We start from the raw sequence: 19,394 nt of genomic DNA, 5'->3' as shown, positions 1-19,394 counted from the left end.
TTTTTTCTGACTGGCTTTCCGTGAAAATTAGTGCTCTGTGGGGGACATGAGCTCTGTCTTCACTTTCAGGCTAAGGTGACAGTCCACCTTGGTTCCTCCTCCATCCATCTTCACCTCACATTATCTTTGTCAGAGTTCCCATTAATTTTGCTTTAAGTAGAAAAGACTACTTGGGAGTGCATAATAAAAGACATAAAATTGGCATCTTTCTCCTTCACAGAAGGCAGCAGCTGAAGAATGACCCAAAAATAAAATTTTGATGACAAAAAGATACTTGCCAAAAATCATCTGCGCTCTACAGCTTCTCCAGATTTATCCTGCAAGATACCCGCAGCCTCGGAGTAAAACGATGGGAGCCATTTCAAAGCACTAAATCACTGATGGAGAGTGCACAGCTCTGCTTCAGGACACGTGAATCAAAGGTGTTTTCTCTGGAAAACAGAAATCAGAGGGTGTTCTTTGCATTTGGAAGACTATGTTATTAACTGAGTACAGAAAAGTAGCTCCACAAATGGTTAGAAAACAGGATGCAAGAAATGGTGACACAAACACCCAACTCGCAGTGTGATAACCACACCGCTGAAGGGAAGAAGCTAGATCCTCCAGGATCGTTCCCCAAAAATGAATGCAAATTTCTGTTGTCTGTTTCCAAACATATAGCTCGAATGGAAAGCAGTAATTCACAGCTCACAGAAATTTTGAAGTTCGGGATTTATGATGTTCAGTTTACTTGGGATTTAAATATATGGCCAGTAAATAAGTTGAACAATTTCTGAAACGTCCAACTTTCATGCAAAACAGAAATACAAGAGTATGCACTTCTTACTGTGGATCTAGGAAAAAGCTAGTACAGGGTGTGAAAGACAAATAACAAAATACAGTAATTGCCATCTACTATGATCTTTCCAAGCTGGTTGTCACTGACATAATAATCAGGAAAAGATTTAAATGCATACAGTTTTCTTACAATTCTCAACATGAACAGTCCAAATGTCAGTGATTTTCATATGAATATAGTTTATTCTCCTCTTTGTCACTCTACCTATCATCCCATAATATCTGTAAGGTGTATTACTAGAATCTAACGATTAATACCATGAAATCCTCTCATGACAGTAATATGCTGAAAAGATGTTAGATAAAATCCTGAATTCTTTAACTTACAAAGTAAGACCCCAAAGCAAGGCCTGAGCAAGGACTTCTGGATATAATCATTAATTAATTTCAGTATCTAATCATATTATATTATTCTAAGCTGGCAAAAATCGAGCAGGAAGTCAAAGAGATAAATAATTGGTTTTAATCTGTCCTTTTCAGTGGCTCTACAAGAATAAGCATTGCATGTGTTGCTCAAGGGATTTCTATATATGCCTTGCAAACAATAGTTAAGGGGTATAGAGCAGCGTCTTTCCCACTGAAATGCATTCCTCCCTCAATTGAAACACTGCCCTATGTAACAATTGAGAAAAGGAAGTGCAAAATATGGCATCCAATTGAAATTACAGATGTTGTTTTTCATACGCAATGATGTGCTGCTACATCTGCTTCTGCAGCCCCCTCTTGGGACTGCTAGTGAAAAAGAATGGGTGGCGGCGGGGGGGTGGTCACAGATGTTCTCATATGTCACAATAGCATAAATGAAAAATCAGCCCTTAGGGTGACACGAATAAAATCATAGAAGAATTTACATATCAAAATGACTAAAATCACTACATGACTTGATGGCCACATTCTGTGTTAGGTTTAATTTCCAGGAGAACTGCAGAGGCCAAACGCACCTGGAAAATCCAAAGGATGCAAAGCTGTAGGTGATTCAGAAATATCCACACTACAGAGAAAGAAATTACAATCTTTATAAGACCGTAGAAGCAGCAACATAACAAAGCTCCAGAGAACATCACACTTCAGTGTCAACATGACAAGTGAAAAATTATCACAAGCATCTGCTAGGATCACTCTTGAGATATAAGAGAACAACCGCTGAATGCATTTCTGCCCATCTTATGTACAACCCAGAGAGTAAAAAGAACCACCTGAAATCTCTTCCCTTGGCCAAATAGCAGCAGGCAGTGTAATTTCCATGATATCCAAGGAGAAATAAATCCAGAGAAATAGCAAATATAAGGAAAAATATGGAAAAAAGACACCAGTATTCTTAATTTTAACTAAATAGCCCCACAATTGAATAGAGTCATCATCGAGCAGTTGTTACAGCAATAAAGCTTTCCCTTGCATCTCTATTCCAGGGCATTTCCACCTACCCATTCAAGGTATTTTGAAGGCAATACCACCAAAATCATACCACCACTAACTTTTAACTTATGTTGTAGGACTCACGTTTGTAAGTGTCCTTACAAAACAGTCCAGAATTGTACCATGGCTGTTCCTCGGGCCCTCTTTCAAATGTTCCTTGTATTCCAGAAGTCAGCTTTTTCACCTCGTGTCCTGGAGAAAAATTCTTAGTCTCATGCTTCTAAAGGTGAACTTTGTATAAAAACAAAATGCAGGACTTTTTAAATTACAGATAAGAGGAGTAGGGGATGTTACTTAGCTTTTGCATATTTGTCAAACAGAGAAGTTATCCTTCACAGAGAAGGAGGGTCTAAGAACAAGCTTTTAAGAACAAGGTTTCTTAAAATCACAGGCCAGATTAATTCCTAACATTGTTTCGCTTACAATGGTGGAAATGCTCTATGAATGAAGATTTTGTAAAGGACTACTTATTGCAACAAAACCAAATTGTACTCACAGCATTTCAGGATGGGAACTTGCATTAGAAACAAAGGATAGGAGCAGGGGGGACTCCCACCTAGGGAGCAGGAAATCAGAGAGGAGCAGATAATGGTTCCTTTCCATTAACACTTTGGGTAACCCTGTTAACCCCATAATGACCACTTCAGTACAGACACGGACTTTTGCTCTGAGAAAGCTGGCTTGGAGCAAACTCCCCTGACCTCCCTGCCTGTGGTTAGGAGTATTGCTGTTACACTACTATTTGGCTCTGGTGTTCCACTAAAGACAGATACAATCAAGTAAAGATTTCCTTATTTTAGTTAAGTCCAAATTGCCTGACAATGCATAAATTAAATTCACTCAATCCATTTCATAAACTGCCCTCTGTAAACCACTAATATTTCCACATTGTTATGTGGTGCATTCAGTAATCTGATTGCCTTGGGAATATTTTTTTTTCCAAAACTTGTGGCCAAGGTACATGAGATTAGATCAGACACAGCTTGTCTAAGAATGCTGTAATGTGGGTGTACAGTATATTTGCTAGTTTTCAGTTACAGGTAAAAGTTCTCTTTCAAACTTTTCCAGCCAGGGGTTCAAGCTCAGTTATCTGAAGTTGTCTGTTGCAGCATTTGGCACTTTTTGTTTTGCTTTGCTGTTGGCCTTCTAATACTGGAGGATCAACACGGGAAATATTTGTATTGCATGCCTCACTGACTGCACGCCTGATCCATACCTCAGCAAAACTTGTGATATTTTATAGGTCCTCACAATGACAGAACACAAGTCTCTCTGGGATTCACGCTCTTCTGCTGGGATTTTCTCACCATTCTGCATGTTAACATGAACCAACAGCTGGGTTTAAGAGATCTGATATAAATAGTAACATCATGCTGCGAGCAAGCTTCTTGGAAAGTAAAGAAAATACGTTATTTAATGCACTCTGACATTTGCCTTTCCTCCCCTTATTCCTAAACTGCATTTCTGTAAACACCCATAATGACAAATGCAAAGACATTGCCTTCTTCACATAGACATAACAAGTGCTGCCTTGAGCCCAGGAGATGATATCCAGAACAGCTTACCTCTCTCCTTAGCCAGACAGCTGGCAAATTCTGCACAGTAGGAAAAGGAGTCAGAGCGTGGATGGAAATTCCTGCTTCTAACAGCATTCAAGATTACAACCTTTGGTATTTTATTTTCATGGTTGCGCTATGTTGCTTCAGCAACTTCCTGCTTTTGCCATATCTTTCCATTCATTAAAACTGCAGCTTGCAATTAAACATTCTGACATAACATAGCTGAGATTTTTTGGCAGCAGCCTTAACCAGAGGTTTTCAGAGTTTCCTGCAGACGGCTTTAAATTTTCATATCCTCATGAATGCTTGCCACCTTCTTTTAATAACTTGAAAAAATAAGCCTTTCTTAGGAACTTCATTGTTTCTGTATTTCCCTAGCACTCATTTACTGCTTTTAGAAATGTGTCATGCACATGTATATTTATAGAGAGAGCAAAGTGTACATATGCACAGTATAGTTTGACATCTTATAGAGAGCACACAGACTGCTAGGCAGATCTAAAGAAAAATAGTTATGTTCAATATTTTTGTTATTAAAATGTACTTTTCTCTTCTGATGATATTATATTATTTCACCCCTCTAAAAACAATCAAAATATTTACTATATTATTCAAAAACTGCAGGCCTTCATCTGTTAATAATTTTGTAGCTTTATACATATTATGACTGTCATATATTGCAACACTAAACTATTTTTATTATTTTTATGCAACAAAGTATTTCTTAGCATAGATCTTGCCCTTCTTCCAAACAGCTGTAATTTAAAAGGATTTTAAAGTTATTTGCATTGTTAAGGTGTAGAATGTATTTGGAGACCTGTTCAAACACTGCTTGCCATTATCTCTAATATAGATTTGAAATTGATTTAAAAGGGGTTCTTTTTAATGTTCAAACTGACCTTAAAGTCTTTTTTCTTCTAACATTACCCGGCAAATAAATTCTTAAAGGGATACTATCAATTTAAGAACTATGCTTTAGTCTAGAAAATTTTCCAAGAGATTAAAGAGAAAATGTCTCCTCTTTTCTCTAAGTTTAATTTCTATATTTGACAGCAGTATGTGTGGTCAGTATCCCATGCTGTTAGGAAACAAAAGGGACAGAAATAGATATAGGAGACCATAATACCTGAAAAGTCTTTGAACTACTTTTTAAAGTAGATTTGAAGTTGATGGGGCCTCTTCAAGTGACAAAAGACTCATGGAACTCTTAAAAGCCAGATAAGTTGCTCCTGACTTGTGCACAGCACCCTTAGCTCTGACTGCAATCAGCTAGCACTGCTTTTAAAACATAAGTTTTAAAGCAGTTAATTTATGAAATAAAGTTTCATTCTTAAACTTGGGCAGTTTACAAGGTGCATTTTGGGTCTTTTATAATGATGTCTGGACTCGTCAGTACAAGTGTGTCATTAGTGTATTTCCCATTGATTTCTTTGGGGGTACCTGTAAGATGATTGCTCTGTGTCCCGCAGGATAAATAATAGACATCTGCTTCCCTGCTCCCTCTGGTCCTTTCAGGTAAAGGCAAAAATGCCATTGATCCTCTGTTGAAGGTTTGCTTTAGCTTGGAAAACAAGCCTTAAAAATTTAACCAGAGTGTTAATGTGGATCAACTGGCGTGCATTTCTGAGTTCCGTATCTGAACAGGCATTTGTTAAGGGGTTTATGGTTTTCTTGGCTGTGATTTAGGATTATTGCATACTTTCTCAACCCTTTACTAAAAATATGCTCAGTTCTAACCATGAAATGCGGCAGCACATTTGTTGCAGTCTCTGAGGATGGTTTCTTATCTGTCAAACAGTTTAGAAGACAAACTGGCACGGAGACAGCTCACCTGTTTCCTATGGTTACTTGATGATAAACTACTTCACAGACCCTGCTGTTGCATCTAGGACAAGTGATTTGAGACAGAGCTCCGATGCACATGTAAACAGGTCACCTCATGCTAAAATGCCATTTCATTTCCAAGCCAAGCCAGCTGGCTTTGGTCAGAAAGTTCTTTTCTGCTTGCGTGGGCACAAACTTTATCACCTTCCCATCCTTTTTCTCCTGCTGTCACATGACTGCAGAGGTGGCAGTGGCTGATAGCAGAGTGAGAAGCAGTGTTCAAAATGTGTCCATGTTAGCCAAGATAATAATGCCTGGTCCTGCAGCCATGTGTTGAATCAATCCACATGATCTCACATAACCTAATGAAATGTCTTTCCTTTCGTTATATAGAAGCAGAGAAAGATTAACTGAGATTGTGTTCAAGTTATTGAATAAAAAGGAAAAGCATCCAAAGTTTTGGTGTTTCATCCTGTGTTTCACTGGCCGCAGTCATAGTTTGAAAGGGTCCAGACTTCTCCTGAGTTTGGAACTTTTGTATCTTTCATTTCAGTTTAGCAAATCCTGTTGTGTTCCTGGTTGGAAAGAAGCAAATTTCTTCTTAGCTCTCCCACAGGGTGGAGTAAGAAAACTAGTGTTATCTGGGAGCAAAGCTGAAAGTTTGGGATTGGTTTCTTTTATTGTTCATATTGGGGTTTGGTTTTTTCAATAGTTTTTAAGAAAGATGCAAGTTCATCTTTAAATTAGACTTTAAAATGAAGGGTCTTCAAACTCCTCCATAAAATACTGCTCTATAAAGTCAACAGAAAATCACTTACTAATTCAAAGATTTGACCGGCAAAACTGCACCACCTAAACAAAAACTAGAATACACAACAGGTATAGTTTAACTGGTGTAGAAGTGGTTTAAAACTGACTTATTACACTTCAGCCAAGCTGAACTGTTCTAAACTAGGTTAAAACCATTACTGCAATGGAAGCCAGGCTCTGAATTTACCATGCCTTAGCTATACCTTCCCCCTGGGTAAAAGAGGACGAGGCTACCTCAAATCACCTAGCATTTCACGCAGGTATGCATATGGAAAAAGCTGACGCATAAGGACTTGTTATCCCCACACTAATTTGTCCATGTGTCCATATCCATAGTTACACTTGTTTATGTAACACCAGTTTAAAATTATACTTTCAGGGTCTGAATACATGAATGAGTGATCTCATTCACGTACTGACATGCTTGACACTTTACCATGCCTCAACTGAGCCGTGGTAATTGACCATGTGTGTTTGCTCTTAGCCTGTGGCCATCTCAGATGGAAGAAACCAGTTTAGACTTTTCTTTTTCTTGGTCCTGAGGTTAAACTGACACATTGAACCTCACGTTTGCTGCAGGCTAAAGAAAGGCACGCTGCAGTTACTGTGCCTCAACTGATGTGCGGTAACTTGTTAAGTTGCTAGAATCGGACAGCATGCCTGAGCTGTTGGTTAAAATGGCATAATTGAGGGCATAAATCAGGTGTTAGTTCAGTTCAGTGCAAGTCAATTAGGAATGGATTTAAGGTAAATAGACTCAAATCACTCTTAGTCCAGAATAAAAGTGGCTACCCAGCACCGGCTTAACTAAATCCAATACAGCTTAATCTAACATAAATGGAAAGACTTTCAACCAGCCATAAAAAGCCAAAAATCTTACGTGCATTGCCCAGGGCATGTGCATTCACTTCAAGCAACAAATACAATTGGACACATAAACAGAAAGTGAGCCCAATTCACAGCTGTCTCTGCAGACGATGTAGAGAGAGGGACAGAGGTAGCTCCGAAAGCAGCAATACCTTCTCTGACTCTCCTAGCAGATTTGGTACACATATTTCCAGTTGTAAACTGCTGAAGGTAAGAACAGGTTTTCTGCGTTATCTCAGACATATGCGCTCTGCCATCATTTAATAACAAGTATGTAAGAATGCTAACATGACCCTAGTAAAAGTTGATTGTGAACAAACATGAAACAGCTGAGTTTGTTTTCATTCCTGGAGTTTGATGAGAAGTATTAAGGATCAGAACATGATATCAATACTGAAAAGTAAATCTAGGTTTCATAAATTTTAATAAAAGAAGTGTTACTAGTAATTCAATCTAGCAGAAAAATCCCTAATGAATAAAAAGCAAATAAAGCTTGATTTTCTCAAATGGCTTCACCCTTCATCTCTAGAAACTGTTACTGAAATTAGGGAAGCATAGTTGGGATTAGTCATATAGGGACAGTTTTTTAAATCCCTTACCAATGGGAGATTGACTTGAAGGAAGGAATTTAGCCCCCTAGTTCCCATTTCCTGAGTTATCTCTTCTAAGAAATTCTTTTATGGAGAACGTCCGTGGGAAACTAGTCTGAATTCTTTGTGTTGTGTGCAATTTTAGAAGACTCTGTTATGGATCAGTATCCCACTAGGGAGAATACAAGATGCATATGCACAATAAAATGATAGTCTTGCCCCTACGACATACTACATAGTCCTAGCAGCAGGCTGTGCTTCAAATTTGTTCCTGTGTGGCTGTTGAGAATTAGTAAGGAGTCTTCCTGCAGCCTGTGGGAAGAAATGCAGCTCTTTCTTATGGTGGTTACTTGGCTTATCCATCCAAGGTAAAAATACATTGTCCTCCATGCTATGGGACTTGTGCTGTAAGTGCCCTTTGCCATGGCGTGAATTTTGGTCACTGATTTTTTTTTTCCCCCCTCACTCCAAACAGCACTGTATGTACACTGCACAGTTGCAGCAGACCACACATTTTGAACACAGGAAAAAAACAAGCATATTATCATCAGAATAATTGAGTGTTGGAAAGAAAGTTGCCTCCAGCACTTTGTCCAGATTAAAATCTCAATCAGTACCATTATCTGGGAAGTATCTGCAGTGACACGTGCGCACTATGCATCTCAGTCAGCAATCTGGCCTATAGCATTTGCAGAAGCTTTAGCAATTTCTTTAATGACCCTTACAAGTCCTCCATTTATTCAAAAGCTGAAATGCTAGTCTATGTGAGACAGAGACTTCTAAACCAGCAGATTGAAGTACTCCATGTAAATTGAGCAATTTCTGTTAACACATGTCGACTAAACCAGAGCTGCCAATCAGCCAAGCTGCTGCTCTGTGACAACAAACATCTGAGGTACTGGAGCCTGAAGTTAATCGAAGTTATTTATTTTGTCATGGAGAACTAAGCCATCAGCCATTGCTCTCACAGACATGGTTTTCATCTTCCCCCTCAACCAGAGCATACATGCTTTCTTCAGAGAAAAATAAATGTTATGTACTTAGCCTTAATATTAACCTTAAAAATTCAGCTATTACAGTTGATGTTTATTCTGCCTCTAGTACCAAATTACGCACGCAAGCGTAATTTGGGGATCACTGAAGGAAGAAACCCTAAACCACAGCTATTGTTAATTCAAGACCAAGCACTTCAGTTTGTATCAACGTGAAGTAACCACGAATATAAGAACTGTAGCTAATACTATTTTCCTCTCATCATGTTAGTGATCTGAAAGGTTCCTTCAGAGGATCATTATTTAAGAAGTGGTTCAATGGAAGAGTCACTAGTTTTGGAGTGTATACTACAAGACTCAGAATTGAGGGAACTAACAATGGCAAGTAAAGCAAAGCCATTTTGCCAGCACCACCTCTATACCCTACCACCAGTTGTTTCTTTTTTTCTGGTGCACATTTTTGCTCCTCCATCATCAAGAGTGAAATTATCATTCAGTTACATTGCTGTAAATTTGGACGGGTTCCACTGACTGTTGATAGTCATTGCCTCCAAATGCCCTGGGGATGCATGTTATACTGCATGGTCTGTGTGGCTCCTTCTAAACAATGTATAGCTGATCCCTTTCTTTATGCCAGCCTGCTTGTGAGCCATGCGGCAGTGTAACGGTTCCAACTTCCTTCTGTGTCCTGAAGATTTTGGCTCAAGTCTTGCTTGTTTGCCATGAGAAGGTTCCAAAATAAGAAACACATTCATTCCTGCTCCCTTCTCTTCGCTTGGTTACATTTAGTGTATCTTTTAGTGCTTTCCTCTCATCACAAGGCTGGGAGTATATGCTGTCTTACTGCTTATGGAAAATATAATTTATGTACTGTCCCAAAGATTTGCTCGTATTTAAGCTTTTCTCGACCAATATGACTTTATAGGCTATAGCTTTAGGTGCATCTGATGATTCCCCTTTTTCCCCTCATTGTTTTGGTTCATTAGTTTTAGCACTGCTGACACAAACAGTGCATTTCAAAAGGCATCTTTCCTGTGGGCTCTGTTTACTCGTTAATGTGGCTAAGTGTCATCTGAAGTCCTGGGTGACAGCTTGCTTTGCTTTAGATTGTGGCATTCCCATCTATGATTTATTGTATCTGAAGGAAAGCACAGTTACATCTGTAGGAACGTGAAGAAGAGTCATGGGAAAAGGCGAGTTGTCGGAGTTCTGGCTGTGAAGGGGACTGGGGAACTTGACATTTAGGTTCCTGCACAAGATGTAATTTCCAGCTGAATAGCTCAGGCACTTACACAGCTTCACTTTGGCCCCAGCTGTGCGCTAAGTGCAACCGACATCTCTCTTAAAAGCCGCTCACAGCAACCTGACTTGATGTGACTGTTTTGTTTTCAGTAAAAGGCAGAGGAAAAAGTTGCTTTAGTAAAGTAGCTGATAACTCACATGAACTGGATTGGAATATTTCATCCAGGCCACTCAGAATTGAACCAAAGTGGCTGGGGAAATGGCAGATTAATCTGACAGCTTGCAAATAAAGTTTTACTGGAAACATTGCACACTGAGTCAATGGCTGTGTAGTTTCTGATACTAAATTATTGGTACAATCCCAGTTCTTTCTAATTAATCACATTTTCCTCAGTTCAGGATTAATCAACATGTCATTTAGATGTATTCTCAGACAATAAGCACTATGATATGGATGTCAAACTATTTTAGGTTAGACTGTTTTCTATTTTTATCTTATCTATTCCGTTATAGGACTAATGACTCAAGTTCAGAAAAGGCAAGTGTTACAAGATACGAGCAAAATCCTGACTCCATGGAGGACCAGTGAGACTTGTGCCGTTCATCCTAATAAGGCCAGGATTTCACCTGATGGGTCTGTTTAATTAAAAGCTTCTTCCTGTTCAAATTGGAGTTCTATCCTCAGTAACTGAGACAGTTACTCAAATGCCTGTTTTTAAAATGCTTTAATGTTCTAGAAATGTTGCAAATGGGGGAACATAAGAGCAGGAAAGGGGGGTTACATGTTTTGAGTGAAACGTAAAAGAGGTCCCTGATTCACTGCACTATGATACTGCCTAGTCCGTAGGATACTGCATTCTTAGTTTTTGCTGTGGATCCTTAATATCTTTATGTATCATACTAAGATAAGCACGACTGAATTTTGTGTATGTACTTAGACATAACCACACCTGCTTTCTCATATTATACATGGCATGTGTACATACGCACATATATGTACACACACAGAGTGCTTCCTTCATTAATGTTAAATAGTAATACATGGTGAAACTTCTTAAGCGAAGCAAGTCTTCAAAATTAAGACAATAAAAAATTTTAGGAAGAAAAAGCCAGCAAAGATATCCATCCAAAATGGAGACACCCTTTTTTCTTAGTTGAGCGTCGGACTGCACAAACACATTATATGTGCACGTACACCTTCGCAGCTCAGAATTCAGTGTGGACAACCAGGGGTCACATTATACAGCTCCTGCAGAAACTCAGAGAGCCAGTGAAGGCTGAATTCAAACCCTCCCTGTCCATAACGAGCCACTGCCATCCAAAACAGAAGAGAAACCCTGGGTATGCCTACAACAGGGATAGCCAACTGGAGGCCCACAGAATTTGGATCATGCCCACAAAGCAGTTTTCTTTGGCCACTGAGAAGCTGGCTGGCTCTGAGGCCAACCACGTGGTGTTGCTCTTCATGCTTGGGGCAGGATGCACAGTAAGTTGTGTCTGCCTGATCTTCACGGGGTCAGCTAACCTGTCCTAACTGGTAATAAAAATGGCTTTCCAAATCCTATGCAAGTTGGCTATCCTTGTCTACATGCTTTCCTGCATGCAGATGAAAACTTGCTTTACTTATGGTCTGAGCTGGCCAGAGCCCTCAGCCCAAGCTAATATCCTGCCTCTCAGCAGGCCACAGTAATTTGGGCATGTAGCACATTAGCTGCAGCTACATGGCTTCTGGTTCTCTTGGACAGCAGCCAGAGTAAGCTCGTATCTGCCTTCAAAAGACCATGTAGACATCGCTTGTGTAGCTGGTAGTCAGAAGACCTATGACAGGAGTGGAAAAATACTGCTCCTGCACAGTGGAAAGCAGGAGCGTAGTTTGTGCTTTACAATCTCTCGGTGCCTTTTCTGGGGATCTTCAGGTTCAGACCAAGACTGCAGAGTCTGACTAGTTTGGCATAAAAGTCAGCAAGTTCCGTCTTTGCCACTGTATGCCAAACGTACAAATGCCCACACAGCAGATCACGAAGTACCTTCCTACTTGAGATTCGATTACTCTCAAAACCCTGCCTAATTTCTCGTATTAGGTTTCCTGATCTCCAGGCTATCATTCCTTTTTAAACTGCCCCATTGATTTAGTAGCGTCTTTAAAAAGAGCATTAGAATTATTCCCCCTCTGCAGCACTGCTCTGGTTCATTAATTACTTCACATTACCAACATAAAAGTTGTAAAGCGAAAGAAAATTGCAGCACTGACTTGCAATTGCTGTCACATTTTCTGATCCCAGAATCGGGGACTGGCTGTACTGTGCAGTTACAGCCCCTGCCCTCAACGCTCGCTGCACAAACACACTCAAGAGTCGTTGGCTGCTCTGAAAATAATTACACCACCACATTGTGTATTAGGGCTCTTTGCACTTCGCTCATAAGAAATGTCTTTCAAGCTGTAACAATATGAGTGCGAATCAGCTTTTAGGGTCTTTTTGGATTCTTTTTAGACATTTTCTTTCCTCCTTTCTCAGAGGAAGAAGAGACCATGTGGCCCCCTGGTCCCTTTCTTCAGCCATGCAGAATTACTCTCTTGTGTACACAAGTAATAAAAAGATGTATTTTCTTTTAGAAATCTGCAGATTAAGTGATGGCTTTCCTCATCTGTTAAGCATTAGGAGCTGGACAGGAGATAACAAACATCAGAACTACCTCCGCATTGATCGAACTTGAACCCACGGTGGAGGTGGGTGACACCTCTCCCAGGTGGCACGCTACGAAGTCCGGCTCCAAGGATTTTGTGCACCTTGTCGGGAGCAGCAGTGCTGAGAGCACCTGAGCCTTGACCCTGTGGCAGAGGGAACACGAACAGGTATCGAAGACTCCGGTGCATAGGCTGGCTGTAGGAGCTGAACCACTCTTGCGCATCCAGCCTAGGCACCTAGGGAATCTCCCCTCCAGCTGCTACAGGGGTCCTCTGCAGAAACACCAGCCACTCAGGCTGCGCTTGCCAGCATTCACCTTTGCCTCTCATTTCAGTTTTCCATAGTCTCCAGCTTCTTCCCTTTTACATCTCATTCTCTGACCCGAGAGCTTCCAGACTAAAGTTGAGTATCGGTTCACTATTGCTCAGTCTTAGTAGAAAAGGAAGAGCAGAGTGATCATCTTCCCAGTGAGTCAGTGCTACTTGCTGGAGGATGCATGACTCACCAGTCCCCACACCAGCTGCCTCCCTCCCCCATCGCTGTGCCTCACCTCCAGCCTCTCCTGTTCCAATCCCACCTTTACAAAACCCATCCTTACTCATTAGTCCTTCCTGTCATTACCTGCTTTGCTATAATAAGCTTGGGGACAGGGAAATCTTAACGGTACTCCTGCTTTCATATTGGAAGAAAGCGTTATTGGTTTTCAGCACTCAGGTACGTGTCTCCTGTTCCCTCTGGACATGCATGCAAGCTGTGTCGCCACAAACCTGTCTGCGAAGTGACTTTCAAGCGAGGCCTATTAGAAACAGCAATTCCCTGCTCTAATACATTCATTCTGGGCCACAGGTAAGATCCCAGTGTTCTTCAGCTTCCCCTTCACCCCGTTGTTACGATTTCTCAGGGGTATTTCTGTTAAGAACCCACTCCACTAAGTAGTTATGAACGTGGATTAAGGAGAAGCAGTAACCGCTGATTGAACCAAGAATCAATGAGCCAGTGTTAGAAATCAAGGAACAGAGTACTTTTCCCCCCATCAGTTCCAGTGCAATGGTATTCACTTTTTGCTTCCTGACTTTTACAGAGGCCTAGTTATTCTCATCTTACCCCACTGGGGTAATTTTCTTCCAGAAACAAAGTACTGGCTGCTCAGGATCACACCAGGAAGCAGTCAGGAAGCAAAAAAGTGCCTGGATTTTATACCATAGAAAGGACAACTGGCTGTAATGCAGAAATGATGACAGGAGAAGCTAGTAGCCTTTACAAAGGGAAGAAAGTGGCGGGGGAGGGGGGGAGTTTACCTTTTGGGACCCACAGAAGATAACAGGATACAACTTTTGGAAATACAAGCTTATGGATTAGTACTGGGTGCCAGATTTGCATCACAAACACGTCGATCGCAGACTCCAACCCTAGCAGGGCTGCAGTTAGCAAGCACCAGCAGTGAGTGTCATTTACAGCTGCTGGGTGGAGTGGGAGGAAGAGCCCTTACCCCTTTGTGGTGAGGTCTTCAATGGATGTGCTTATCTGGAAGGAGGTCCAGCCAGAACTCAAGCTCTGCTCTACATGTGACTGCCATGCAGACAGTAACTGCAACGTTTGCTCAGTAACGAAGGGGATCTCTCCACAGGGAGGGACTTGCCCTGCCTCAGCCCATACTGTTTTCTCCCAGGAAAAGAGGCAGCTCAGCTTCCCATGTTATTCGGAACATAATACTGTTTGCTGGCAATAGTCACACGTTGCCATGATTAAGAGCAAAACTTGACATTAGCCGGCCAGACCTGGTTTCTCTAGAAAATCATCAGAAAACAGCTAAAAAACAAAACCGCAGCACATTTGTGTGACTTTGCAATGAGACTTTGCAACAGCCTGAGCTGGACTGCTCGTGCCAGTTCCAGTGTGTACCCCAACATCACACAGGACGGGGGATCCATAAGAGGACAAAACCCCCAAGATCAGCTCATCCAACCCCAAAGCTGGACAGTGGTTGCAAGGAGAGGGCATCTAGTGGATAGATTCAGAGAAAATTTGTCAACTTTTTAAAACTGTCCCTGTCCAATGGAAATGCCAAACCAGTAGCGATTCTGCTTGCTTCTCTCTTGCAGTGAAATCTTTTGCCTGGAGCTGATTGGGATTAGCTAGTTACAGGGCAGCATGACACATCTTTGCCACAGCTTGAGTGAACAGCGAGAGCACTCCTTGGGGCAATCCCTGCCTCTCCCTCAATCTTGTACAACACCACGCACACGAAATAAGACACGGTATAAATAACAGCTCTGTCTCTCTCCTGCTCTAAAATGCAAGCAATTTAAAACAAGCCTTTCTTACAGGGAAGAGCAGAAAGCCAGTGTTTTGAAGCCACTTTCTTCTCACTTGTTAACATTAAGCCCAGCCTTCTGCTCATAAATAATGCATATGGCCTCTTTTTCCTCAATTACACAGCAGTGTCAGATTCCACACTCTGCCTTCCCAGAGTCACTTTCTGTCTCTTCTGGAGACAGCAAGGCCCACTCGGATGTCTGCAACAGCCACAGACTCATTAGAGTTGAAGAGGATCCTTTCCATACACCAGTTAAAAGATACACAACACCTTTGTCTTGGAGTTTTGGTAATTATCCCTTGCTGGACTGAAATGCTGGGTGGCCATGTGTTTACAGCAAATAGGTTTTGCCTTATCCCAGCATTCGTGGTACAGACTCTAAATACACTCTAGGATGCAAAGATGAGCTGGGCAAGAAGGTCACTGCATAGCTCATGAGCTGGAGTGCACATAGCTGAGAAGAGAGGAATTAAGACAATGGTCCTTGAAAAATCATGGGGAATTCAGCTTGTCAGGTGAGTCAAACATGGAAAAACAAAAGAAAACAACCCCTCTTCCCCTCCTGCCCACCATCCTTTTTGATTAATTTAAATTTAAGTTGTTGAAATGAGAAGCCAAGATTTCTGCTTTGCTATCAACAGCTTGCTGTCTATAGATACTGACTCATTAGAGAGAGGCTGCCTGCTTTTATGCCTCAAACTAGGCAGCCAGAAAATATTAGACTGAAGTATTGTGTGTTATAGATTGACAACATTTAAAACCTACGTGGCTGAGCTACTGATATAATTTCCATACTCATTAACCATGACATCTCCAGTTCTCCCCCACAGCATTCTGTCAGATTCAGCCAGACCAAGAACCTGTCTTAGCTGCCAGAAATCATTTCTTTACTTCTCCATGGATTGGCATCGCCTGAATGTACTCTTACCCCTCAGAGCAGAAGTTTATAGAAACCTCCTTCCCATTTCCCAGCTGTGCATCTTGCCTTCCCTGCACACATGCACGGTCTATTAGCTGTCCACAGCTATGCCCGTCTAGCTGGCAAGCTGCCTGTTCACAAGCTGCTCCAACAATTGCCCTTGAGCACAAGCCAGTGCCAAGTCCCCTCTCAGGAGTTCATGCTCCGTGCTAGCACTAACACGATCGTACTGGATGGCTTAGCCCCGCACGCTGCTGACAACGACCTCTTAGGGACCCCAGGTTTGCTGATGGCAACAAGCTCCTGAGTATTTTCCAGGCTAATATTTGCCAGGTTGTATTGTCACAGCCGTCTCACAGACCAGCAATCTGCCAATAGCAGAGTTCAGCTTACAAACGCAGTGTGACACAGGAATCAAGGACTCTTGAAGTTCTTCGTGTGAAAGATTGTTTCATGCACGATGTGACACTGGAGAACAAGCACAGCCACAGAGGCGAAAGGGGGGTGGGTGCTGGGCTGGGCCAGGGAACTTCACGTGGGCATTTTGAAAAGGAAGAAGTTTAACTGGTGGGTGTTAAAAGGGTGAGCGACAGCATTTCCATGTAACTTCTCTTACAAGGAGAGTAACTTTACCCACTAACAAATCCCATCAGCGAACGGGAAGCAGCTTCCCATGCTCCTGCACGCAGCCAGGGTGAACACCAAAGCGGCAGAGGGTGGATCACCCTCAGTGCTTCACGGCTGAAGTACCATTTGCTTTGAAAAAAAAACAAAAAACAAAAAAACCAAAAAACAAACAACAAAGCCAAAACATATTGACTGAGAACGAAAAGAAAGGAAGGAAAATAACTCTGTACCGTCAGCCTAGGGTATTCACCTGTAAAAGGGCACAACTAAATTCTGGTCCTGACACTGCAAGTGTATGATTCCTGCTACCAAGTGCAACAGTGTCAACAGGAAAAAATGTTCTCACCCACCTTGTATCTCTCGGGAGAGCAAATCATGTCAGCTGGTACGGTCGGCATCGCCACAACACATACGCCAGGCTATCAGGATGCCTGAGGTGAAGCTTTCCCTAGCGCTGTGTGGCCTCACAAGGCATGTTCCCTGGCATAAGAGGAGCAATATATTAATGGCACATATCACGTACCATTGATAACTGCTGGCCATCCCACACACGGGCTTATTGTAGGTCAAATTACTTTTGCCGGTGTCAATGCACTCTGCTTATGTTCAGCAGGAAATTGTAAAAAAATGCTTTGCTTTACATTCTAAAGCTGGAAGAATGAAAATACATGTACATCTTCAAAATTTTGTTTAAAATATGAAACCGGTCCAAATGCTTCAGATTGAAGCTGCTCGCAGGAACAAAGAAGAAGTCTTTCTGACAGACACAGAGCCCAGTCAGGAACAATGGGGCTTAGATTTAAAACACAACCAGAACTGAGTTCTTGCAGTTCCTGGAAAATATGAGTACTGGACTGGTGCATTTTTTTATTCACTATTATTATCTCCCATAGACATTCATCCTGATCTTAACATCTTTATTGTCCACATAGAACAAGTTTCCTCTCAAACAAAAATGAATGTTCCAGTAAATTTCCTTAGATAAAAACATAAAAAATCAAAAAAAAAGACCCCTTTGTAACTTTTTAAAAAACATACACTTCATGTTGTGATTCAAAGTGTTCTTTGTTTCACTAAGTATAAATACAGAATTTTACGAAGAAAAAAAGCAAAAGTGAGAGAAAGAAAACTTCTCTCATACATGGGTTAAATAACAATTGCAGTCTTAGTTCCAGACTGATTACACTGAGAGGCGAATACTAGGTAAAGTCAGGGTTGTTATTTTGCCTCAAGGACAACAGATCTTTGTCCTGAACCCTGCAGTCAATACCTATAAATATTCTGAATGTTGTCATAAAATTTTGAAAAACCTCTCTATCAGGGACACAAATGTAAGACCTTCTGCTTTAAAATTATAGCCGAGTGAAGTTAGAAGCCACAATTCACTTCTTAGAAATGCAAGACAATCGTTTTACATGCTATTCATCTGATGTAAAAGATCTTTCGTCTGCATTAGTCTTAAATCCTTTGAGCTGAACTCGTTAGCAATGGGGAGAGGGAAACCAGTATTATCTTAAAGCCCTCTACATGCCACCCTCTCCAAGGAAAGTTAGACCCTCTCCCAGGAAGAGAGCAAAGGCCAGAGCACGCGTCGGGGTAAGGGCTACTGCCGCTGGTTGAGCAGGGAGCTTGGGCACCTCTGAGCCCTCCATGCCTCATCTTTAAACGAGGCTCAATAAATCAGCCCTCCTGCAAAAACGTCGTGTGACCTCTGGTGAGAGATGCAGTATAAATCCACACGAACATTTCCTTTTATTATCGGTAAATACTCTTAGATTGGTTGAAATTGTTCCTGCCACTGATATCACTGATCTCTGAAGAGATAAACATGAGCTGATTGATGACTTGTCGGCAGGATCTATTTCAACCACCCCCAGGCAGGATATTTTCCATGTGGGTAATAATAAATCTTACTATTGAATGTCATCAAATGAAAGCAAATTATGGTAAAAATAGGCACAGTTATGTATTTCTTATTATATAATATTAAGGAAGATTTTTCAAAGATTGACGGGGCTTTCATTTGCATGCACAATTTTGGGTAATGTAATCCTTTTACCTATTTATAGTATATATTTTTTAAAGCCCTTGTACAGTCAAGCTATCTCCTCAAAATAGCCTGTCCTGTAGTCAGGTCTGGAAGGTAAGTTTCTCGTCACTCCTGAGACTGAATAAGAACAACGTCCATTCTCAACAGATACCAGGGCTGCCTTTTACTACCACTTTTTACATGATATTTTCAGGTATAGCTAGTACTATTTTATACATTTTATTTGCAAAGGAAGCAAATGGCATCCTTTCTTGTCAGTTAATAGAAAAGGTCTGAGGAGAAAGCTGTCACTCACTCTTACTGCTCCCAATTCTTTTCTAAAAAAGATTGCAGAATTCCAGGGCAAAGTTCTACCTTCATAATGAGAACAGCATTGAAAATGCTCATGGCACATTATTTGTGCCAAGCTCAGAAATAAAGATCTAAGCAACTTTCTAGGACCTATTACATACAATAAAGCCAATGCTTTTTACCAGGGTGGCTGTGCTGCAGAGGAAGGAAAGTGTGCAAATCCAAATCTCACATTCAAGATGTAAGCATAAGAAAAAGAGCTGTGAAGGCAAGATTACAGGTGGTCCACTTACCAAATGTTGTATTCTACCATTGTATTATCTGCACAGTATCAAAAAAATCTTTGTCCCCAAATGCAATAAGCCA

This window comes from Accipiter gentilis, chromosome 10 (genome assembly GCF_929443795.1).
Source record: "Accipiter gentilis chromosome 10, bAccGen1.1, whole genome shotgun sequence".
Classification (NCBI taxonomy): Eukaryota; Metazoa; Chordata; class Aves; order Accipitriformes; family Accipitridae; genus Astur; species Astur gentilis.
This window is presented reverse-complemented; position numbering follows the sequence as displayed.